This window comes from Cherax quadricarinatus, chromosome 44 (assembly GCF_038502225.1).
Source record: "Cherax quadricarinatus isolate ZL_2023a chromosome 44, ASM3850222v1, whole genome shotgun sequence".
Taxonomy (NCBI): Eukaryota; Metazoa; Arthropoda; class Malacostraca; order Decapoda; family Parastacidae; genus Cherax; species Cherax quadricarinatus.
Window position 1 is genome coordinate 14,121,331 of NC_091335.1, and position 25,426 is coordinate 14,146,756.

Sequence of the window (25,426 nt, forward strand, 5' to 3'; positions counted from 1 at the left end):
TGATGGGGGGGACGGGTGGGTAACAGTGGAGGTGGGACAGGGGTGGTAAAGGGAGGGGGGGACAGGTGGGTAACAGTGAGGTGGGACAGGTGGGTTCGGGGAGGGGGACGGGTGGGAACAGTGGAGGGGGGGGACAGGGGGGGGCAGGGGTGGGGGAAAGGTGGGTAGCGGGGAGTGTGGACAGGTGGGGTTACAGGGAGGGGGGAAGGTTTTTGCAGTGGGGGGGGGACAGGTGTGGTAAAAGTGGGGTGGGACAGGTGGGTAAAGTGGAGGTGGGAAGGGGGAACGTGGAGGTGGGACAGGTGGGGATACAGTGGGTGGGGGGACAGGTGTGGTATCGGGGGGGTTGGGGACAGGTGTGGTATCAGGGGATTGGGAAATGGGGAAAACAGGGGGGGGGACAGGTGTGGAAAAAAGGGGGGCAGTGGAGTGGGGGACGGGTGTGGTTAAATGGGGCAGTGGGGGTGGGGGACGGGTTTGGATGGTGGAGGTGGACAGGGTGGTATACAGTGGGTGGGACAGGTGGTAACAGGGGGTTGGGGGACGGGTGTGGTATACAGGAGGTGGGACAGGTGGGGTATCAGTGGAGGGGGGAAGGGATACAGTGGAGGTGAAGGAACGGGGGTGGGACAGTGGAGTGGGGACAGGTGGGGTATATGGGGTGGGACAGGTGTGGATCAGGGAGTGTGGGACAGGTGTGGTTGTGGGGTGGGACAGGTGTGGTATACAGGGGAGTGGGGACAGGTGGGTATACAGTGGGTGGGGGACAGGGGGTAAAGTATGGAGGACGGGGTGTGTTTATACAGGGGTGTGGGAAGGTGTGGTATCAGTGGAGTGGGGACAGGTGTGGTTCGTGGGTGTGGACAGGGTTGTGGTATCGGGGGTGGGGGAAAACAGGTGGTATCAGTGGAGTGTGGGAAGGGGTGTGGATACAGTGAGGGAACGGGTGGGTATGTGGGGGGGAACAGGGGGGGATGCGTGGAGGGGGGAAGGTGGGTATACAGGAGGTGGACAGGTGGTATACAGTGGGGTGTGGGACAGGGGGTGGGGCGGTGGAGTGTGGGAAGGTGTGGAACAGTGGAGGGGGACAGGTGTGGTATGGGGCAGGGGGAAAGGGGTGGGACAGGTGTGGTAAAAGGGGGAGGGGGGACAGGTGTGGTTTACAGGGGGTTGGGGACAGGTGTGGTATACAGGGTTTGGGGAAGGTGGGGTATAAAAGGGGGATAGGTGTGGATAAGTGGGGTGGGACAGGTGGGTTACAGGGAGTGTGGGACAGGTGTGGTATATGGGGGGGGAAGGTGGGATCAGTGGAGGGGGGACAGGTGGGGAACAGGGTGGGGGAAGGTGTGGTATACAGTGGAGTGGGGACGTGGGTATAATGGAGGGGGGACGGGTGTGGTATACAGGGGAGTGTGGGACAGGGGGATCGGGGAGTTGGGACAGGTGTGGTAAGGGGGAGGGGGACAGGTGTGATCAGTGGAGGTGGGACAGGTGTGGTATACAGTGAGTGGGGGAAGGTGTGGTATCAGGGGGGGGATAGGTGTGGTATACAGGGGTGTGGGAAGGGTGGTATACAGTGGAGGGGGAAGGTGGAAAATGCAGGGGTGTGGGGACAGGTGTGGTATACAGTGGGGGGACAGGTGTGGATCAGGGGAGGGGGGACAGGTGTGGTATACAGTGGATGGGACAGGGTGGTATCAGGGTGTGGGACAGGTGGTATACAGTGGGGGGGAAAGGTGTGTATACAGGGGAGTGGGGAACAGGGGGGGGTTAAGGGGAGGTGGACGGGTTTGGGGTATGCGGGAAATTGGGGACAGGTGTGGAAACAGAGGTGGACATTTGGTATACAGTGGAGTGTGGGACAGGTGTGGTATACAGTGGAGTGTGGGACAGGTGTGGTTCAGGGGAAATTGGGGGGTAAAGCTAGGATGTTAAGGAGCTAGTGTGGGTAGTAATAAAGCTAGGGTGTTAAGGAGCTAGGGTGGGTAGTAATAAAGCTAGGGTGTTAAGGAGCTAGGGTGGGTAGTAATAAAGCTAGGGTGTTAAGGAGCTAGGGTGGGTAGTAATAAAGCTAGGGTGTTAAGGAGCTAGGGTGGGTAGTAATAAAGCTAGGGTGTTAAGGAGATAGGGTGGGTAGTAACAGAGGGTGGAAAGGGGAAGGGTGGGTATTAATAAAAAAGACTGGTAAGGAGGCAGGGTGGTAAGGAGCTGGTGTGGGTAGTAGTAAATACAGGGTGGTAAGGACCTGGTGTGGGTAGTAATAAAGGCAGGGTGGTAAGGACCTGGTGTTAGTAGTAATAAAGGCAGGGTGGTAAGGACCTGGTGTTAGTAGTAATAAAGGCAGGGAGGTAAGGACCTGGTGTGGGTTAGTAATAAAGGAAGGATGGTAAGGACCTGGTGTGGGTAGTAATAAAGGCAGGGTGGTAAGGACCTGGTGTGGGTAGTAATAAAGGCAGGGTGGTAAGGACCTGGTGTGGGTTAGTAATAAAGGAAGGATGGTAAGGACCTGGTGTGGGTAGTAATAAAGGCAGGGTGGTAAGGACCTGGTGTAGGTAGTAATAAAGGCAGGGTGGTAAGGACCTGGTGTGGGTAGTAATAAAGGCAGGGTGGTAAGGACCTGGTGTGGGTAGTAATAAAGGCAGGGTGGTAAGGACCTGTTGTTAGTAGTAATAAAGGCAGGGAGGTAAGGACCTGGTGTGGGTTAGTAATAAAGGAAGGATGGTAAGGACCTGGTGTGGGTAGTAATAAAGGCAGGGTGGTAAGGACCTGGTGTGGGTAGTAATAAAGGCAGGGTGGTAAGGACCTGGTGTGGGTTAGTAATAAAGGAAGGATGGTAAGGACCTGGTGTGGGTAGTAATAAAGGCAGGGTGGTAAGGACCTGGTGTAGGTAGTAATAAAGGCAGGGTGGTAAGGACCTGGTGTGGGTAGTAATAAAGGCAGGGTGGTAAGGACCTGGTGTGGGTAGTAATAAAGGCAGGGTGGTAAGGACCTGGTGTGGGTAGTAATAAAGGCAGGGTGGTAAGGACCTGGTGTGGGTTAGTAATAAAGGCAGGGTGGTAAGGACCTGGTGTGGGTAGTAATAAAGGCAGGGTGGTAAGGACCTGGTGTAGGTAGTAATAAAGGCAGGGTGGTAAGGACCTGGTGTGGGTAGTAATAAAGGCAGGGTGGTAAGGACCTGGTGTAGGTAGTAATAAAGGCAGGGTGGTAAGGACCTGGTGTGAGTAGTAATAAAGGCAGGGTGGTAAGGACCTGGTGTGGGTAGTAATAAAGGCAGGGTGGTAAGGACCTGGTGTGGGTAGTAATAAAGGCAGGGTGGTAAGGACCTGGTGTGGGTAGTAATAAAGGCAGGGTGGTAAGGACCTGGTGTAGGTAGTAATAAAGGCAGGGTGGTAAGGACCTGGTGTGGGTAGTAATAAAGGCACTGTGGTAAGGACCTGGTGTGGGTAGTAATAAAGGCAGGGTGGTAAGGACCTGGTGTGGGTAGTAATAAAGGCAGGGTGGTAAGGACCTGGTGTGGGTAGTAATAAAGGCAGGGTGGTAAGGACCTGGTGTGGGTAGTAATAAAGGCAGGGTGGTAAGGACCTGGTGTGGGTAGTAATAAAGGCTGGGAGGTAAGGACCTGGTGTTTACCTGGAAAGAGTTCCGGGGGTCAACGCCCCCGCTGCCCGGTCTGTGACCAGGCCTCCTGGTGGATCAGAGCCTGATCAACCAGGCTGTTGCTGCTGGCTGCACGCAAACCAACGTACAAGCCACAGCCCTGCTGGTCAGGAACCGACTTTAGGTGCTTGTCCAGTGCCAGCTTGAAGACTGCCAGGGGTCTGTTGGTAATCCCCCTTATGTATGCTGGGAGGCAGTTGAACAGTCTCGGGCCCCTGACACTTATTGTATGGTCTCTTAACGTGCTAGTGACACCCCTGCTTTTCATTGGGGGGATGTTGCATCGTCTGCCAAGTCTTTTGCTTTCGTAGTGAGTGATTTTCGTGTGCAAGTTCGGTACTAGTCCCTCTAGGATTTTCCAGGTGTATATAATCATGTATCTCTCCCGCCTGCAGAGAGGCAGAGGCAGGGTGGTAAGGATCTGGTGTGGGTAGTAATAAAGGCAGGGTTTTAAGGACCTGGTGTGGGTAGTAATAAAGGCAGGGTTTTAAGGACCTGGTGTGGGTAGTAATAAAGGCAGGGTGGTAAGGACCTGGTGTGGGTAGTAATAAAGGCAGGGTGGTAAGGAAGTAGTGTGGGTTAGTAATAAATGAAAGGTGGTAAGGAGCATACTAACAGCAATCATAAAGAGCTGGGCAACACGGTATTCCTCCACCGTCAGTGGAAGGGGGATGCGATACTCCTTGATGAGCACCATGCTGCCTCCCTCACACTACCGCATCATCTGAAACAATAATCATCACTCGTAGTCTTCACATGATACAACAATACCATCTCATAAATGCTATAACGATAGGAAATTTTAAAAACTATGACATAATTACTGAAGACCGAGCACCCCCAGTGTAACTCTTCTCCAGCAGCTACAAATAGGTAATGACAAATAGATAATTGCACGTCACCAGAAAATTTTAATGCAATAACGAGAATTTACATGCTAGACTGCAAACTTCAAAATAGACACAAGGTTCAGATATATGGGCGGGAAAATTCTCATAAACATTTACCAACATATGTTAGGTCAGAACTGTAATATGCACCATTATTGTGGTGTTAATGCATCAAAAACCTGTGGCTAGGATAAAAAAATAAAAACAAAATAGTTCCAGAGGTAAAAAGTTAAATTATAAAAAGTCCATCATAGACAAACAGGAAAAAGAGATAAGATTTAATAACCACATACAGTGTCTAAACAAATATATGAAGATTTCTTAGGCCATTAGTAGGGACAAGATGCAGTTGAAACAATAGAGAAATGGGTTACAAAACGTATTAAACAGTTTTTTCTGTATATATAGCCTACTACTGAAACAGAATCAAAGAAGGAAGTACTGTATGAGTGTTGCTATCACCGGAAGTACTGTATGAATGTTATCACCGGAAGTACTGTATGAATGTTATCACCGGAAGTACTGTATGAATGTTATCACCGGAAGTACTGTATGAGTGTTACTATAACCGAAATCCTTAAAAAACGGCACATTATAAACTTAAAATGAAACTCTACGAGCACAGTTGTATTCCCCATGCGATGTATGACCCCTACGGATTTATCGCTTTCCCCAGATTTAATGTTAATAATCTGGCCTTGTAACTATAAAAAAAGTATATTATTGTATAATTATTGAAAGAAAAGAACAATGACTAAGTCTAATATAGCAGAGTCATTGATTAATGTCAGAGGATAATTATTATAATCACGAGAAAGCCCCGAAGCAGCAGGAGATCATACAGTGCCTGGAGAATGAGAGGTTATTAGGTTTGAGGTGAGGAAGGGGAAAGTAGTTCCGATTACTTGCATCAAGAATCCTTCACCGGCATCAAGGTATCCCCCTTTAAAGGTAAGAGAAGGGTAGCCCCTTTCACACGTAAGTAATAATGTAACCGAGGAGGCAGAGCATGGGCACGAGGGCAACTGTGCATACCACGCCAGGAGGAGCTGCCTGTGAATCAAACACATACTCGTCGTGTTGTCATGGTAAGGGTTGAGATAAGGCAGAGGGGACGGCTGAGGACATACGGGCCAACTGAGGAGGTGTAGGACGGCTGAGGACATGTGGGCCAACTGAGGAGGTGTGGGACGGCTGAGGACATGTGGGCCAACTGAGGAGGTGTGGGACGGCAGAGGAAATGTGGGATGACTGAGGGAAGATATAAGTGAAATACGGGTGAAAACATCCGTAGAGTTCTCAAACAGCAGCCAAGCTCTCGGTGGTCTCGCTACCTAGGCCTAGGTGACACTCTGGCACTGTCCAAGTGTGTTTGGTGTGTCTCTCTCTCTCTCTAGCACTAGGAGTGTGTGTACCAGTGCCCCTGGGTGAAGCAGGGCAACGCAGTGCGACACAGGGATAGGGGGGGGGGAGAAAGGGGCGTCACTCACAAAGTGCGAGTCTCAGTTCACTGCACACAGGGATCGACCGTCGCCAACCACCACCACCACCACCATCACCCACTCTCTCTCACTGCAGTGGTGACACATTGCCCATCTCACCCACTGTTTCTCTCATAACCAATTTTAAGAGCTGATTCATACTTCAGGGCAAGGGTCAGGCTTAGTGACCTCGAACCTGAGACTCGACAGAGATTTCTCCTGCAATACCTCGTCTTTGTGAAGGTTGCTGGTGGTGAAGAGATGTAGGTGACAGGTTTTTACAGGTAACACTGTAACTAGGAGTTACACAGCGCCTGGGAAATGGGAGGCCATCAGGTTTGATCCAAGGAAGGAAAGGCTAACTCCAACTCCTTGGAGCAAGAGTCTTTAATTATCAAGGCACGTTCCCCTTGAAGAAAGGAATGAATCTGAACCACGGTTAGAGTGAACCTCAAAGCAGTTTCTCCAGAAAGTCACTCTTCACTATCAGTGAATGGAGGCTCGAGCCTTCACCACTTCTTGGGCTGAGTGTCCCTCACAGATTTAGTGCTACATAAAATATACAACAATACAATGTAGTTCGTTAATGCCTCTATTATTAGCAAATGAACCTTTATCGTCATGACAACGCAATTATGGAATTGCACTCAACACGCTTTCTCCTCAGCTTGCTCTAATGAAGCTTGGCCCTGACGGTATCATCACAGGCTTAGCATCTCTTGTTTAGAATTCTAAGTTTATCCTAATGATCTCTATGGGTTTTGCATTCTTTTGTAAATAAAACAACAATAATAATAATAATTAGGAAGGTTGATAAGCAACCTATTATTTTCCTCGCAGGTTTGTTCCTGAATGTACGATTTTGGTTTCCATTCAATGGAGTTGTTTAATAATGTTTTGTAATCTATTCCAGTTTTTTGTTTCTTTACATTTTTATAGCGGAATAACTGAAATTTGCTCTCGATGAACATCATGTTACTTCGTAATTTTACGACAACATTTGGTTTACACCAACTTGGAGGTTTGTTGTGTCTTCCATGGCTCTCACTTATAATTCTAATACTGTCTGAGAAGAATACTACAGTGCTGTGATTTGTATCATTTTCTATGTCAGTTAAGGAATAAGAAAAAATGGGGAAAGTATTGTGCCTTGAGAAACGAGATTTTCACCGTGGCTGCTTCGGATTTGTTAAGTATCGTTCTTTGGGTGCGATTTGCAAGAAGTTTAAAAACAAAGAGACACAATACCGTGATTGGAACAATACACAAATATCCTGCACATAGGAGAGAGAAGCCATAAGCACTCTCCTATGTAAGGGATATTTGTGTATTGCTATAAGTTTAATATTCGCCTTTCTCTCTTCTTTAGGTTAAGTTAGGTAAGGTTTGTCAGGAAACAGGACAAGTGTTTCCTGACGCGAGTCTTAGAGGATGACCCGCCGTTGAAGGTTTTGGTCATTTGACCGAGGCCTTCCGCTGGCTTACCAGTCCACCCCTTTAAAAACTGTGGCCATAGTTATAACTATTTTCTCTATTTATTTATCGTGCATAATCACACTTGTCAAAGACTTTCGCAAAGTCTGTGAACATAACATCAGCCTTTTACTTGCCTCCAAGAGCGTCCAAAACTAAATGACAATAATTATGTCTTCTGGTTGTTGTGAGGTTTCTATAAACACGATGAACTTAAAAAAAAGACGAGAAGTTATCCAGGCTGAGGGACTGGCCACCTCAAACTATGTCTTCGAGGGTGATGGACTGACTATATCGCCTGTATATCTCTACCGCTTCTGCTGCCTCCTCTATATTCGACTGAAGAAGCCTACTGTGTAGGCGAAACGTTTCGGAATAAAGATACCTAACTGTTGCACATGTGACTTATTTATCAAAAACTATAAAGATGAGTATTTCTATAAAGACGTTTAGAGCTGCTATAAAGACAATGAAAGCCTCTACAAATAAGATAAGAGCTTGTATAAAAACGATGAGAGCTTCAATAAAGATGATGAAAACTATGAAGACGTTTAGAGCTTTTGTGAAAATTATGAGAGCTGTATAGATGTTGAAAGCTTTACAGAGAGGACCACTGAGAGCTTGTATGCATCCTCAGTAATGTTGCAGCATCTTGTGTGAAACAGGTAAGTGGTCTCTTCTTAACACTGCTTCTCTCATCCTCTTCTTATAAGGTCTGTCTCGCAGTCACTCACTCTCTCCTATTACAGACACCGTTACTACCACCCACTGCTGCCACCATCACCACCCACCAACACCTTCGCAACCATTGCCATCGCTACCAGCAGAGTTGCTGCTTCTACCGTTGTGACCACCACCACCACCTGTGGCACACCATAACCCTCACCACAACCACAGAAATCACCACCATCAATATCACCAATATTGGTGGCACACCATAATCTTCCCCACTAACAAAGAAACCACCACCACTACCCACACCATCTACATTGATCCTGCTGCATATACCATTACAAGTGACTACCACCACCCGTATAACTACCACAACCATCAACACAATAGCTACCACCACCACAGGTATTAGCACTTAAATTAGCACTAAAGCTACCACAAGTATTATAATCAAAGCTACCACCATAACTATCACCACTACAACTATCACCATCACAAGTATTAGTACTTAAATCAGCACTAAAGCTACCACAACTATCACCAGTACAACTACCAGCAGCAGCAAGATGATGAGCAGGTGGCTGGGGGTGGGAAGACACCTCACAGTCTGTCGTCGTACACCTCTTCAGAACACACACTCAGCCTCTCAAACACCTTCCTTCTTTCTCTCCTCTGCCAGTCTCTAGCCTCCACTCTCTTTCCTTATCTCTACACATCCTTTACTCTTTTCTGTCCACTCTCTCTCCACTATCCGTCTATTGCGATTTTCTTCCCACTTACTGTATCGTTCATTTTTGGTGTTAGCATAGCTTTCCTATCATCCTATACACGCTATATATTGCTTAGCCAGAATCACTCATGGTACATATACCCAGTGGTCTGTATTTCTCAATGTGAGTATATCGAAAGGTGTTTATCTTTGTGTATACATACCGAGAGGTATCTTTCATTGCCTATACACGTACATCGAGAGGTATACATTTCTCAGTGTATACAGCGAAGAGTATGAACCTCTTAGTGTGTATATACAGAGATATACTCGGTAATAACCAACATGAAGAGGATCCCAGAAGGGAGTCGAAATGTATATACAGACTAATCACTGTTCTGAGTTTCTGTCTCCATGTGGGTTATTATTGAGCACTGACAAGTGTACAATACAGTTTAGTTATTCATACAGAGATGTGCGTATCTCAGTGTACATAAACTGGGAAATGTATTATAACCACGTTTCATGGATTCACGTATTTTTGATGTTAGTGTAGAGGTGAGGTGCAGCCATGTCTCCCACATATATCACAGGTGTGGAACATAGTAAACAAAGCTGCTTCTCCTCCGTCAGATCAATCACTTTCTTCTTTTTGTGGGAAGGACGACTTGAGTGTGTTGGGGTGGAGGGGAAGGTGGGGGGGGGGAGTGGTAGGGATGGTGTGTGTGTAGGGAAGGGTGGGGTGTTACGTGTGGTGGCTATACTTGTGGTTATAATTGTGGTAGTATAAACCTTGGTAATAAATACCGACAAAATTAGAAATTTCTAAAACCTCAGCATACGTGATACTGAAGCAGACTAAGCACCACCAACCCAACAACACAGGAGGAGTCACATGATCTCATCGTCTACCCGTCCTCATCCCAACATGACATTCCTCAGGTCACCATGCGTCACTCACACCTCACTCTCCGCCTATATATAATGTCTTTCTACCTCTGTATGTTAGAAGTGATCAAGGTCACAGGACCGAAACGTTTTCTAATAAATATGTCATAGTGGTTGCTTACGTGTCTTTCTAAACCATAATTGTAGTGTACAAGAATGGTATACAATACCGACAAGATGAAAATTAAGGCCCTTGTGCTACATCTGGGTATCTTTACTGAAGACGTTTCGCCATCCAGTGGCTTTATCAATACAAATTCTAAGAAATAATTTGAAGACAGGCGAATTGTATACAAAAGATGAGGTAATCAGTCCCTCAACCTAGGAGTTTGTGCGAAGAGCACCGTAGTCGTGAAGATTCTGGAGCACAGGCAAGAAGGCTGCCGCTTATATACTAACGTCAGGGACGTAGTCACTGGTAGGCGGGATTCCCCAGTGGAAGTAGGTCATACCCGAAGTGATGGGTTAGTTGTAGTAGTAGTTGTCGTAGCCGTGGAGAAGCTTACGTAGATGTCCTCTGAACCAAGATTCCATGATGTTGCAGTGTCTGACAAGTTGTATAAGACTGAGGGACTGATTACCTCATCTTCTGTATATAGTTCTACTGTCTTCAAACTATGTCCTAAAATTTGTACTGATAAAGCCAATGGATGGCGAAACGTCTACAGTAAAGATACCCAGATGTTGCACTTGTGTCTTAATTTTCATAATTATTACCTGGAGACCTGGAGAAAGTTCCGGGGGTCAACGCCCCCGCGGCCCGGTCTGTGACCAGGCCTCCTTAGGTCAGTGTCCCAGGATGCGACCCACACCAGTCGACTAACACCCAGGTACCCATTTTACTGATGGGGAACATAGACAACAGGTGGAAAGAAACACGTCCAATGTTTCCACTCTGGCTGGGAATCGAACCCAGGCCCTCACCGTGTGAAGCGAGAGCGTTAACCACCAGGCCACCAGAGCCTGGTGGCAGTTGTGGTGATAGTTGCTGTGGTGTTAACTGTGGTATTTGTAGTTGTAGCTTAGGTAGTGACGGTGGTGGTACTATTAATAAGAAAAAGAAGAGAAAGAGTGAGAGGGAGGAAAAGTGAAAACCTCTTTAAGAATAGTTTAAAAAAAATAAAAAAAACGTATCAACGATTGCCACATATCCTGGGCAAGGTTGGCACCAGTGCCAACTGTGCCATGAAGCACTCACCTTCACTCTCCTAGCAATGCCTCATCCTGCATCACTAGAGCAAGGCTTCAATAACATGCTATACTGCCCACCAGTATACAGACAAACATAAGCTGCAACGTTTCGCTGTTGAGAGCGAAACGTTGTCCCAACACAATCTTGTTCTGCACCTGATATCTCTGTCGTCACACACACCAAAGTTTAACATAGTAATGTGTCTAGACTAGGAGTAACTACGGTGCTAGCATCACGCAGATAACACTAGACATATCGACAGCACTAACAGACTATATGATCAACAAAACAACAAGGTCTACTCTCAGAGCGGGCAGCAGGAACCATGCTGTCAGTAGCCATCAACACGTACACAGAAAACTGCTGGAGTTGCAAGCTACCCTCAGTACTTCATCATCAAGTATTTCATTAACAAGAGATTGGTGTAACACCTGGGCAACTCTTACGGGGACGTTTAGCCAGCCACTGTCTTGATGTCCACCTCAATATAGAGACTATATCGATCAAGGCTGAGAGACTGCGTAGTTATCAAGGCTATGGGACTCCAAAATTAACAAGACTATGGGACTGGTTAACTATCAAGGCTGAGGGACTGCACACATTCAGTCAAGACTAATGTACTATTCATCTTCTATGAAAGCTAAGGGATTGTTTACCTTATCTTCTACTGTCTCCAGTATGTGATCTCTGTACTGAATTGAAAAAAAACCACTGGTTTGAGAAACTTCAAACAAAAACACCCAGGTGTTGCACTAGGTTATTATACGTCAACTGGTGTGTAATGTTTGCCACTAATATAATGATAAACATATTATACCACTTCTGGCAGCAACGTGTCAGTTGTGCTATCAGGACAACGTTCAGGATAAGACGCAACTTTCGTAACGTAGATTCTCGGATCAAACATGATTACCCTACATTTCCCCAGACGCTGTATAATCCCTATGGGTTTAGCGCTTCCTTGTTAATTTAATAATCAGTAAGGGAGAAATCTGTCTCCCTCTCAGCTGAAAGTATGCCAGGAACTGAACTCCAAGACGAGCATTAGTTACAAGTTAAACTAGATTGAACCCCGCCCCTCACTATGATTGCTTGACATTTGCACGAGGTTAACTGTTCTCCAAAGCTGCCGGGAGCCGCAACACCCACACACTGCTGGGGATGGGGATCCCCACACCCACACTAGTGGGGGACTCCTACACCCACACTGGCAGGGCTACCTACACTGGGACGGAGTTCCCCACAACCACATGAGTAACAAACTATCAAGATTTAAGCTGATTATTGCTACACTGTGTGGTCGAGTGTGATGCACACCGAATGAAAATAATGTACTGGGGGCTCGCTATAGTATGGGAAGGTGAGTGAGGGAAGGTGAGTGAGGGAAGGTGAGTGAGGAGAGGCAGGTGAGGGGAGGTGAGTGAGGAGACGCAGATGAGGGGAGGTGAGTGAGGAGACGCAGATGAGGGGAGGTGGGTGAGGAGAGGCAGGTGAGGGGAGGTGAGTGAGGGAAGGTGAGTGAGGGAAGGTGAGTGAGGGAAGGTGAGTGAGGGAAGGTGAGTGAGGGAAGGTGAGTGAGGGAAGGTGAGTGAGGAGAGGCAGATGAGGGGAGGTGAGTGAGGAGACGCAGATGAGGGGAGGTGAGTGAGGAGACGCAGATGAGGGGAGGTGGGTGAGGAGAGGCAGGTGAGGGGAGGTGAGTGAGGGAAGGTGAGTGAGGGAAGGTGAGTGAGGGAAGGTGAGTGAGGAGAGGCAGGTGAGGGGAGGTGAGTGAGGGAAGGTGAGTGAGGGAAGGTGAGTGAGGGAAGGTGAGTGAGGGAAGGTGAGTGAGGAGAGGTGAGTGAGGAGAGGCAGGTGAGGGAAGGTGAGTGAGGAGAGGCAGGTGAGGGGAGGTGAGTGAGGAGACGCAGATGAGGGGAGGTGGGTGAGGAGAGGCAGGTGAGGGGAGGTGAGTGAGGGAAGGTGAGTGAGGGAAGGTGAGTGAGGGAAGGTGAGTGAGGGAAGGTGAGTGAGGGAAGGTGAGTGAGGAGAGGCAGGTGAGGGAAGGTGAGTGAGGAGACGCAGATGAGGGGAGGTGGGTGAGGAGAGGCAGGTGAGGGGAGGTGAGTGAGGGAAGGTGAGTGAGGGAAGGTGAGTGAGGGAAGGTGAGTGAGGAGAGGCAGGTGAGGGAAGGTGACTGAGGAGAGGCAGGTGAGGGGAGGTGAGTGAGGGAAGGTGAGTGAGGGAAGGTGAGTGAGGAGAGGCAGGTGAGGGGAGGTGAGTGAGGAGAGGCAGGTGAGGGGAGGTGAGTGAGGGAAGGTGAGTGAGGGAAGGTGAGTGAGGAGAGGCAGGTGAGGGGAGGTGAGTGAGGAGACGCAGATGAGGGGAGGTGGGTGAGGAGAGGCAGGTGAGGGGAGGTGAGTGAGGAGACGCAGATGAGGGGAGGTGGGTGAGGAGAGGCAGATGAGGGGAGGTGAGTGAGGAGAGGCAGGTGAGGGGAGGTGAGTGAGGAGAGGCAGGTGAGGGAAGGTGAGTGAGGAGAGGCAGGTGAGGGGAGGTGAGTGAGGAGAGGCAGGTGAGGGGAGGTGAGTGAGGAGACGCAGATGAGGGGAGGTGGGTGAGGAGAGGCAGGTGAGGGGAGGTGAGTGAGGAGACGCAGATGAGGGGAGGTGGGTGAGGAGAGGCAGATGAGGGGAGGTGAGTGAGGAGAGGCAGGTGAGGGGAGGTGAGTGAGGAGAGGCAGGTGAGGGAAGGTGAGTGAGGAGAGGCAGGTGAGGGGAGGTGAGTGAGGAGACGCAGATGAGGGAAGGTGAGTGAGGAGAGGCAGGTGAGGGGAGGTGAGTGAGGAGACGCAGATGAGGGAAGGTGAGTGAGGAGAGGCAGGTGAGGGGAGGTGGGTGAGGAGAGGCAGGTGAGGGGAGGTGAGTGAGGAGACGCAGATGAGGGAAGGTGAGTGAGGAGAGGCAGGTGAGGGGAGGTGAGTGAGGAGACGCAGATGAGGGGAGGTGAGTGAGGGAAGGTGAGTGAGGGAAGGTGAGTGAGGGAAGGTGAGTGAGGAGAGGCAGGTGAGGGGAGGTGAGTGAGGAGAGGCAGGTGAGGGGAGGTGAGTGAGGGAAGGTGAGTGAGGGAAGGTGAGTGAGGAGAGGCAGGTGAGGGGAGGTGAGTGAGGAGACGCAGATGAGGGAAGGTGAGTGAGGGAAGGTGAGTGAGGGAAGGTGAGTGAGGGAAGGTGAGTGAGGGAAGGTGAGTGAGGAGAGGCAGGTGAGGGGAGGTGAGTGAGGGAAGGTGAGTGAGGAGAGGCAGGTGAGGGGAGGTGAGTGAGGAGACGCAGATGAGGGGAGGTGGGTGAGGAGAGGCAGGTGAGGGGAGGTGAGTGAGGAGACGCAGATGAGGGGAGGTGAGTGAGGAGAGGCAGATGAGGGGAGGTGAGTGAGGAGACGCAGATGAGGGGAGGTGAGTGAGGAGAGGCAGGTGAGGGGAGGTGAGTGAGGAGACGCAGATGAGGGGAGGTGGGTGAGGAGAGGCAGGTGAGGGGAGGTGAGTGAGGAGACGCAGATGAGGGGAGGTGAGTGAGGAGAGGCAGGTGAGGGGAGGTGAGTGAGGAGACGCAGATGAGGGGAGGTGGGTGAGGAGAGGCAGGTGAGGGGAGGTGAGTGAGGAGACGCAGATGAGGGGAGGTGAGTGAGGAGAGGCAGATGAGGGGAGGTGAGTGAGGAGACGCAGATGAGGGGAGGTGGGTGAGGAGAGGCAGGTGAGGGAAGGTGAGTGAGGAGAGGCAGGTGAGGGGAGGTGAGTGAGGAGAGGCAGGTGAGGGAAGGTGAGTGAGGAGAGGCAGGTGAGGGGAGGTGAGTGAGGAGAGGCAGGTGAGGGGAGGTGAGTGAGGAGACGCAGATGAGGGGAGGTGGGTGAGGAGAGGCAGGTGAGGGGAGGTGAGTGAGGAGACGCAGATGAGGGGAGGTGGGTGAGGAGAGGCAGATGAGGGGAGGTGAGTGAGGAGAGGCAGGTGAGGGGAGGTGAGTGAGGAGAGGCAGGTGAGGGAAGGTGAGTGAGGAGAGGCAGGTGAGGGGAGGTGAGTGAGGAGACGCAGATGAGGGAAGGTGAGTGAGGAGAGGCAGGTGAGGGGAGGTGAGTGAGGAGACGCAGATGAGGGAAGGTGAGTGAGGAGAGGCAGGTGAGGGGAGGTGGGTGAGGAGAGGCAGGTGAGGGGAGGTGAGTGAGGAGACGCAGATGAGGGAAGGTGAGTGAGGAGAGGCAGGTGAGGGGAGGTGAGTGAGGAGACGCAGATGAGGGGAGGTGAGTGAGGGAAGGTGAGTGAGGGAAGGTGAGTGAGGGAAGGTGAGTGAGGAGAGGCAGGTGAGGGGAGGTGAGTGAGGAGAGGCAGGTGAGGGGAGGTGAGTGAGGGAAGGTGAGTGAGGGAAGGTGAGTGAGGAGACGCAGATGAGGGGAGGTGAGTGAGGAGAGGCAGGTGAGGGGAGGTGAGTGAGGAGACGCAGATGAGGGGAGGTGGGTGAGGAGAGGCAGGTGAGGGGAGGTGAGTGAGGAGACGCAGATGAGGGGAGGTGAGTGAGGAGAGGCAGATGAGGGGAGGTGAGTGAGGAGACGCAGATGAGGGGAGGTGGGTGAGGAGAGGCAGGTGAGGGAAGGTGAGTGAGGAGAGGCAGGTGAGGGGAGGTGAGTGAGGAGAGGCAGGTGAGGGGAGGTGAGTGAGGAGACGCAGATGAGGGAAGGTGAGTGAGGAGAGGCAGGTGAGGGGAGGTGGGTGAGGAGAGGCAGGTGAGGGGAGGTGAGTGAGGAGACGCAGATGAGGGAAGGTGAGTGAGGAGAGGCAGGTGAGGGGAGGTGGGTGAGGAGACGCAGATGAGGGGAGGTGAGTGAGGAGACGCAGATGAGGGGAGGTGGGTGAGGAGACGCACATGAGGGGAGGTGGGTGAGGAGAGGCAGGTGAGGGGAGGTGAGTGAGGAGACGCAGATGAGGGGAGGTGAGTGAGGAGACGCAGATGAGGGGAGGTGGGTGAGGAGAAGCAGGTGAGGGGAGGTGAGTGAGGAGAGGCAGGTGAGGGGAGGTGAGTGAGGAGACGCAGATGAGGGGAGGTGGGTGAGGAGAGGCAGGTGAGGGGAGGTGGGTGAGGAGAGGCAGGTGAGGGGAGGTGAGTGAGGAGAGGCAGATGAGGGGAGGTGAGTGAGGAGACGCAGATGAGGGGAGGTGGGTGAGGAGAGGCAGGTGAGGGGAGGTGGGTGAGGAGAGGCAGGTGAGGGAAGGTGAGTGAGGAGAGGCAGGTGAGGGGAGGTGAGTGAGGAGACGCAGATGAGGGGAGGTGAGTGAGGAGACGCAGATGAGGGGAGGTGGGTGAGGAGAGGCAGGTGAGGGGAGGTGAGTGAGGAGACGCAGATGAGGGGAGGTGAGTGAGGAGACGCAGATGAGGGGAGGTGAGTGAGGAGACGCAGATGAGGGGAGGTGGGTGAGGAGAGGCAGGTGAGGGGAGGTGAGTGAGGAGACGCAGATGAGGGGAGGTGAGTGAGGAGACGCAGATGAGGGGAGGTGGGTGAGGAGAGGCAGGTGAGGGGAGGTGAGTGAGGAGACGCAGATGAGGGGAGGTGAGTGAGGAGACGCAGATGAGGGGAGGTGAGTGAGGAGACGCAGATGAGGGGAGGTGGGTGAGGAGAGGCAGGTGAGGGGAGGTGAGTGAGGAGACGCAGATGAGGGGAGGTGAGTGAGGAGACGCAGATGAGGGGAGGTGGGTGAGGAGAGGCAGGTGAGGGGAGGTGAGTGAGGAGACGCAGATGAGGGGAGGTGAGTGAGGAGACGCAGATGAGGGGAGGTGAGTGAGGAGACGCAGATGAGGGGAGGTGAGTGAGGAGACGCAGATGAGGGGAGGTGAGTGAGGAGAGGCAGGTGAGGGAAGGTGAGTGAGGAGAGGCAGGTGAGGGGAGGTGAGTGAGGAGACGCAGATGAGGGGAGGTGAGTGAGGAGACGCAGATGAGGGGAGGTGGGTGAGGAGAGGCAGGTGAGGGGAGGTGAGTGAGGAGAGGCAGGTGAGGGGAGGTGGGTGAGGAGAGGCAGGTGAGGGGAGGTGAGTGAGGAGAGGCAGGTGAGGGAAGGTGAGGAGACGCAGATGAGGGGAGGTGGGTGAGGAGAAGCAGGTGAGGGGAGGTGAGTGAGGAGAGGCAGGTGAGGGGAGGTGGGTGAGGAGAGGCAGGTGAGGGGAGGTGAGTGAGGAGAGGCAGGTGAGGGGAGGTGAGTGAGGAGAGGCAGATGAGGGGAGGTGGGTGAGGAGAGGCAGGTGAGTGAGGAGAGGCAGATGAGGGGAGGTGAGTGAGGAGAGGCAGGTGAGGGGAGGTGAGTGAGGAGAGGCAGTTGAGGGGAGGTGGGTGAGGAGAGGCAGGTGAGGGGAGGTGAGGAGAGGCAGGTGAGGGGAGGTGAGTGAGGAGAGGCAGGTGAGGGGAGGTGAGTGAGGAGAGGCAGATGACGGGAGGTGGGTGAGGAGAGGCAGGTGAGGGGAGGTGGGTGAGGAGAGGCAGGTGAAGGGAGGTGAGTGAGGAGAGGCAGGTGAGGGGAGGTGGGTGAGGAGAGGCAGGTGAGGGGAGGTGAGTGAGGAGAGGCAGGTGAGGGGAGGTGAGTGAGGAGAGGCAGATGAGGGGAAGTGAATGAGGAGAGGCAGGTGAGGGGAGGTGAGGAGAGGCAGGTGAGGGGAGGTGAGTGAGGAGAGGCAGGTGAGGGGAGGTGAGTGAGGAGAGGCAGATGAGGGGAGGTGAGTGAGGAGAGGCCGGTGAGGGGAGGTGAGTGAGGAGAGGCAGATGAGGGGAGGTGGGTGAGGAGAGGCAGGTGAGGGGAGGTGAGTGAGGAGAGGCAGGTGAGGGGAGGTGGGTGAGGGGAGGTGGGTGAGGAGAGGCAGGTGAGGGGAGGTGGGTGACGAGAGGCAGGTGAGGGGAGGTGGGTGAGGAGAGGCAGGTGAGGGGAGGTGAGTGAGGAGAGGCAGGTGAGGGGAGGTGGGTGAGAAGAGGCAGGTGAAGGGAGGTGGATGAGGAGAGGCAGGTGAGGGGAGGTGTGTGAGGAGAGGCAGGTGAGGGGAGGTGGGTGAGGAGAGGCAGGTGAGGGGAGGTGGGTGAGGAGAGGCAGGTGAGGGGAGGTGAGTGAGGAGAGGCCGGTGAGGGGAGGTGAGTGAGGAGAGGCAGATGAGGGGAGGTGGGTGAGGAGAGGCAGGTGAGGGGAGGTGAGTGAGGAGAGGCAGGTGAGGGGAGGTGGGTGAGGGGAGGTGGGTGACGAGAGGCAGGTGAGGGGAGGTGGGTGACGAGAGGCAGGTGAGGGGAGGTGGGTGAGGAGAGGCAGGTGAGGGGAGGTGAGTGAGGAGAGGCAGGTGAGGGGAGGTGGGTGAGAAGAGGCAGGTGAAGGGAGGTGGATGAGGAGAGGCAGGTGAGGGGAGGTGGGTGGGGAGAGGCAGGTGAGGGGAGGTGGGTGAGGAGAGGCAGGTGAGGGGAGGTGGGTGACGAGAGGCAGGTGAGGGGAGGTGGGTGAGGGGAGGTGGTTGTGGAGAGGCAGGTGAGGGGAGGTGGGTGAGGAGAGGCAGGTGAGGGGAGGTGGTTGAGGAGAGGCAGGTGAGGGGAGGTGGGTAAGGAGAGGCAGGTGAGGGGAGGTGGGTGAGGAGAGGCAGGTGAGGGGAGGTGGGTGGGGAGAGGCATGTGAGAGGAGGCGGGTGAGGAGAGGCAGGTGAGGGGAGGTGGGTGTGGAGAGGCAGGTGAGGGGAGGTGGGTGAGGAGAGGCAGGTGACGGGAGGTGGGTGGGGAGAGGCATGTGAGGGGAGGTGGGTGAGGACAGGCTGGTGAGGGGAGGTGGGTGGGGAGAGGCAGGTGAGGGGAGGTGGGTGAGAAGAGGCAGGTGAGGGGAGGTGGGTGAGGAGAGGCAGGTGAGGGGAGGTGGGTGAGGAGAGGCAGGTGAGGGGAGGTGGGTGAGGAGAGGCAGGTGAGGGGAGGTGGGTGAGAAGAGGCAGGTGAGGGGAGGTGGGTGAGGAGAGGCAGGTGAGGGGAGGTGGGTGAGGAGAGGCAGGTGAGGGGAGGTGGGTGAGGAGAGGCAGGTGAGGGGAGGTGGGTGAGGAGAGGCAGGTGAGGGGAGGTGGGTGAGGAGAGGCAGGTGAGGTAAGGTGGGTGAGGAGAGGCAAGTGAGGGAAGGTGGGTGAGGAGAGGCAGGTGAGGGAAGATGGGTGAGAGGCAGGTGAGAGAAGATGGGTGAGGAGAGGCAGGTGAGGGGAGGTGGGTGAGGAGAGGCAGGTGAGGGAAGATGGGTGAGGAGAGGCAGGTGAGGGGAGGTGGGTGAGAGAGGCAGGTGAGGGAAGGTGGGTGAGGAGAGGCAGGTGAGGGAAGGTGGGTGAGGAGAGGCAGGTGAGGGGAGGTGAGGAGAGGCAGGTGAGGGGAGGTGGGTGGGGAGAAGCAGGTGAGGGGAGGTGGGTGAGGAGAGGCAGGTGAGGGGAGGTGGGTGAGGAGAGGCAGGTGAGGGGAGGTGGGTGAGGAGAGGCAGGTGAGGGGAGGTGGGTGAGGAGAGGCAGGTGAGGGGAGGTGGGTGAGAAGAGGCAGGTGAGGGGAGGTGGGTGAGGAGAGGCAGGTGAGGGGAGGTGGGTGTGGAGAGGCAGGTGAGGGGAGGTGGGTGAGTAGAGGCAGGTGAGGGGAGGTGGGTGAGGAGAGGCAGGTGAGGGGAGGTGGGTGAGGAGAGGCAGGTGAGGTAAGGTGGGTGAGGAGAGGCAAGTGAGGGAAGGTGGGTGAGGAGAGGCAGGTGAGGGAAGATGGGTGAGAGGCAGGTGAGAGAAGATGGGTGAGGAGAGGCAGGTGAGGGGAGGTGGGTGAGGAGAGGCAGGTGAGGGAAGATGGGTGAGGAGAGGCAGGTGAGGGGAGGTGGGTGAGAGAGGCAGGTGAGGGAAGGTGGGTGAGGAGAGGCAGGTGAGGGAAGGTGGGTGAGGAGAGGCAGGTGAGGGAAGGTGGGTGAGGAGAGGCAGGTGAGGGGAGGTGGGTGAGAGAGGCAGGTGAGGGAAGGTGGGTGAGGAGAGGCAGGTGAGGGGAGGTGGGTGAGGAGAGGCGGGAAGAATTATATAACAGTTCTCTGGGTTGAAATAATAAACGCGTGTGACCGCTGACGTCAGGCTGTTACCTCCACCATAACACCACAAGCTGTTACCTCCACCATAACACCACAAGCTGTTACCTCCACCACAACACCACAAGCTGTTACCTCCACCACAACACCACAAGTTGTTACCTCCACCATAACACCACAAGCTGTTACCTCCACCACAACACCACAAGCTGTTACCTCCACCACAACACCACACGCTGTTACCTCCACCACAACACCACAAGCTGTTACCTCCACCACAACACCACACGCTGTTACCTCCACCACAACACCACAAGCTGTTACCTCCACCACAACACCACAAGCTGTTACCTCCACCACAACACCACAAGCTGTTACCTCCACCACAACACCACAAGCTGTTACCTCCACCACAACACCACAAGCTGTTACCTCCACCACAACACCACAAGTTGTTACCTCCACCATAACACCATAAGCTGTTACCTCCACCACAACACCACAAGCTGTTACCTCCACCACAACACCACAAGCTGTTACCTCCATCACAACACCACAAGCTGTTACCTCCACCACAACACCACAAGCTGTTACCTCCACCACAACACCACAAGCTGTTACCTCCACCACAACACCACAAGCTGTTACCTCCACCACAACACCACAAGCTGTTACCTCCACCACAACACCACAAGCTGTTACCTCCACCACAACACCACAAGCTGTTACCTCCACCACAACACCACAAGCTGTTACCTCCACCACAACACCACAAGCTGTTACCTCCACCACAACACCACAAGCTGTTACCTCCACCACAACACCACAAGCTGTTACCTCCACCACAACACCACAAGCTGTTACCTCCACCACAACACCACAAGCTGTTACCTCCACCACAACACTACAAGCTGTTACCTCCACCACAACACCACAAGCTGTTACCTCCACCACAACACCACACGCTGTTACCTCCACCACAACACCACACGCTGTTACCTCCACCACAACACCACAAGCTGTTACCTCCACCACAACACCACAAGCTGTTACCTCCACCACAACACCACAAGCTGTTACCTCCACCACAACACCACAAGCTGTTACCTCCACCACAACACCACACGCTGTTACCTCCACCACAACACCACACGCTGTTACCTCCACCACAACACCACACGCTGTTACCTCCACCACAACACCACAAGCTGTTACCTCCACCACAACACCACAAGCTGTTACCTCCACCACAACACCACAAGCTGTTACCTCCACCACAACACCACAAGCTGTTACCTCCACCACAAGCTGTTACCTCCACCACAAGCTGTTACCTCCACCACAACACCACAAGCTGTTACCTCCACCACAACACCACAAGCTGTTACCTCCACCACAACACCACAAGCTGTTACCTCCACCACAACACCACAAGTTGTTACCTCCACCACAACACCACAAGCTGTTACCTCCACCATAACACCACAAGCTGTTACCTCCACCACAACACCACACGCTGTTACCTCCACCACAACACCACACGCTGTTACCTCCACCACAACACCACAAGCTGTTACCTCCACCACAACACCACAAGCTGTTACCTCCACCACAACACCACAAGCTGTTACCTCCACCACAACACCACAAGTTACCTCCACCACAACACCACAAGCTGTTACCTCCACCATAACACCACAAGCTGTTACCTCCACCACAACACCACACGCTATTACCTCCACCACAACACCACACGCTGTTACCTCCACCACAACACCACAAGCTGTTACCTCCACCATAACACCACAAGCTGTTACCTCCACCACAACACCACACGCTGTTACCTCCACCACAACACCACACGCTGTTACCTCCACCACAACACCACAAGCTGTTACCTCCACCACAACACCACAAGCTGTTACCTCCACCACAACACCACACGCTGTTACCTCCACCACAACACCACACGCTGTTACCTCCACCACAACACCACACGCTGTTACCTCCACCACAACACCACACGCTGTTACCTCCACCATAACACCACAAGCTGTTACCTCCACCACAACCTGTTACCTCCACCATAACACCACACGCTAGAGGTCATGAATACCGTCAGAGGTCAAGACGACAGTGAGAGATCAAGACGGAGGTCAAAACGACGCAGGTAAGAGGTCAAAGCGACAGATAGGAAGTCAAGACGACAGATAAGACGTCAATTCGACAGATAAGAGGTCAAGGCGACACGTGAGAGGTCAAGACGACAGTAAGAGGTCAAGACGACAAGCAAGAGGTCTAGACGAAAGGTAAGAGGTCAAGACAGTGAGAGCTCCAGACGACAGGGTGGCTCTTCCTACCTCAGAGAATAACTTATATATAAGGACAGGAACAAGGCTATGTTAGTGGGGTCCCGTTTCACTGTTTAATCTCTGACATCATTTTTGAAGTGTCGTGCAGTGTAGCAGTAACTCTCTTCCCATACTATATTGTTCCCCATCCTCTAGCACTGTTTAAGACACATTTATACTGTGTACAAACACACAAATCATTATAATTTTGAACCAAACTTAAGGAACCATTACCAAATCACAACCGAGTGAGAAAAAGCAGAGACCAGAGAAGGTCAGGGAAAGGGACGAGAAAGACAGAAGTAGTAGTAGTAGGTAGTAGTAGTAGTAGTAGTAGTAGTAGTAGTAGTAGTAGTAGTAGTAGTAGTAGTAGTAGTAGTAGTAGTAGTAGTAGTAGTTTGCAATGTTGTTTGTGCAGAGGTTTACTGTCTGTTTACAACTGTGGGTTCTTGTTGTCCCTCTTGATGGTATTAATATATTTTATCTATGCTCTCAATTTATGTCTTGTCTTCGTATCCGTAACTCATATTTTTTTAGTTCTACGAACCATTTAATAGCTCGTTTTTGGACGCATTATATTCATGGAGAACGCTAAACACATAAAGGTCATACAGCGTCCAGAGTTAAACCAGGCTTCGTTCTAGGAATACAAGGATAATTCCAGCTCTTTGAATCAAGAACACTTGACTAGTATTAAGACATTCTCCCTCCCTCTTCCTTGAAGGGAACCTGTGCGTAGATTTATTCTACCTTTCCCTCACATTTTTATATAGCTGGGGACACCACCTCTTTATATTCCAGTTCTGGCCTAACTTGAATACAAAATATTGGGCAAGAAACTTACCTATACAGGTGAGGAAAAAGACCTTGAAGTAGTCACAAGCAGCGACCTCTCAAAACTAGTAAGCAACGTTGACCTTGAGAGCAGCAACAGAATGATGGGTTTCACAGCTAAAAACTTGGAACACAAAGCACCAGCCACAATAGTGACTATAATGACCGCATCTTGAATATGCCATCCAGTTTTATCCTCCAAATTACAAGACGAAGATATACTGGAGAGGGTACAAAGAAGAGCTACCACACTCGTACCATCGCTCACAAACAAACCTTATGAAGAAAGACTCAAAGTACCTAGTATTTTTTCTTTTAGGAATTGGAGACTACGGCATCTCATTCAAACCTTTAAGATACTGAATGACTTGGACACACTCAAACATGAAGAAACATTTGAAGTGCTGAATGAGTCCATAACTCGAAACAATGAAATGAAACTGTGAGGCAGTAGATGAAACACTGACGTATGTAAACAGCATTATATCTACTGTTTTAAGAGCAGCAAAGCCAATATAATGATAATTGGACAAAGACTTTGAAAGTATAATGTACTAGACACACATCCAGCTCTAGTATGACTTGCTAGAGCATTCAATACCTAGAAGCAGTATATGTATCAGTCAAGACTACTGTGTCACCCCAAATTGTTTTATGTCAGAACAGACAATAAATTACAGTGAGAAGTAAAGTATAGAGAAGAGTGAGGGAGAACAGGAGAGAGATTTTGTCATGAACACTCGCTACCTCACTAAACTTACACCAAAAACCATGTGCATCCTCATATAAATTAAGTACATAAAGCACTCTGGAGTCAGGAGAGTCTTGATATGTGTTCAGTGATTACAGTGGTAGTGACAGTTGTAAGAAAATGTTGTACCACAAGTAGAACCACTGGGACACAGTGTAGTAACACCACTGGTACACACAGTGTAGTAACACCACTGGTACACGCAGAGTAGTAACACCACTGCTACACAGTGTAGTAACACCACTGGTACACGCAGAGTAGTAACACCACTGCTACACAGTGTAGTAACACCACTGGTACACACAGTGTAGTAACACCACTGGTACACACAGTGTAGTAACACCACTGGTACACAGTGTAGTAACACCACTGGTACACGCAGTGTAGTAACACCACTGGTACACAGTGCAGTAAGAACACTGGTACACACAGTGTAGTAACACCACTGGTACACACAGTGTAGTAACACCACTGGTACACACAGTGTAGTAACACCACTGGTACACGCAGTGTAGTAACACCACTGGTACACACAGTGTAGTAACACCACTGGTACACACAGTGTAGTAACACCACTACTACACAGTGTAGTAACACCACTGGTACACACAGTGTAACACCACTGGTACACATAGTGTAGTAACACCACTGGTACACAGTGTAGTAACACCACTGGTACACAGTGTAGTAACACCACTGGTACACAGTGCAGTAAGAACACTGGTACACACAGTGTAGTAACACCACTGGTACACAGTGTACTAACACCACTGGTACACAGTGTAGTAAGAACACTGGTACACACAGTGTAGTAACACCACTACTACACACAGTGTAGTAACACCACTACTACACACAGTGTAGTAACACCACTGGTGCACACAGTGTAGTAACACCACTGGTACACAGTGTAGTAACACCACTGGTACACACAGTGTAGTAACACCACTGGTGCACACAGTGTAGTAACACCACTGGTACACAGTGTAGTAACAACACTGGTACACACAGTGTAGTAACACTGGTACACACAGTGTAGTAACAACACTGGTACACACAGTGTAGTAACACTGGTACACACAGTGTAGTAACAACACTGGTACACAGTGTAGTAACACCACTGGTACACAGTGTAGTAACAACACTGGTACACAAAGTGTAGTAACACCAATGCTACACACAGTGTAGTAACACCACTGGTACACAGTGTAGTAACAACACTGGTGCACACAGTGTAGTAACACCACTGGTACACAGTGTAGTAACACCACTGGTACACACAGTGTAGTAACACCACTGCTACACACAGTGTAGTAACACCACTGGTACACAGTGTAGTGACACCACTGGTACACAGTGTAGTAACACCACTGGTACACAGTGTAGTAACACCACTGGTACACACAGTGT

At 51.7% G+C, this 25,426-nt stretch overlaps 1 protein-coding gene across 1 annotated transcript in view; it reads right to left on the reverse strand.

Annotated features, from left to right (window-relative positions):
- The window catches only part of rdgB (retinal degeneration B), a 379,471-nt gene that overhangs the window by 172,341 nt on the left and 181,704 nt on the right, over window positions 1-25,426 (reverse strand). The window contains 1 exon segment of the mRNA XM_070093849.1: window positions 4,274-4,381. The gene's annotated coding sequence lies outside the window, so the exon portion shown is untranslated.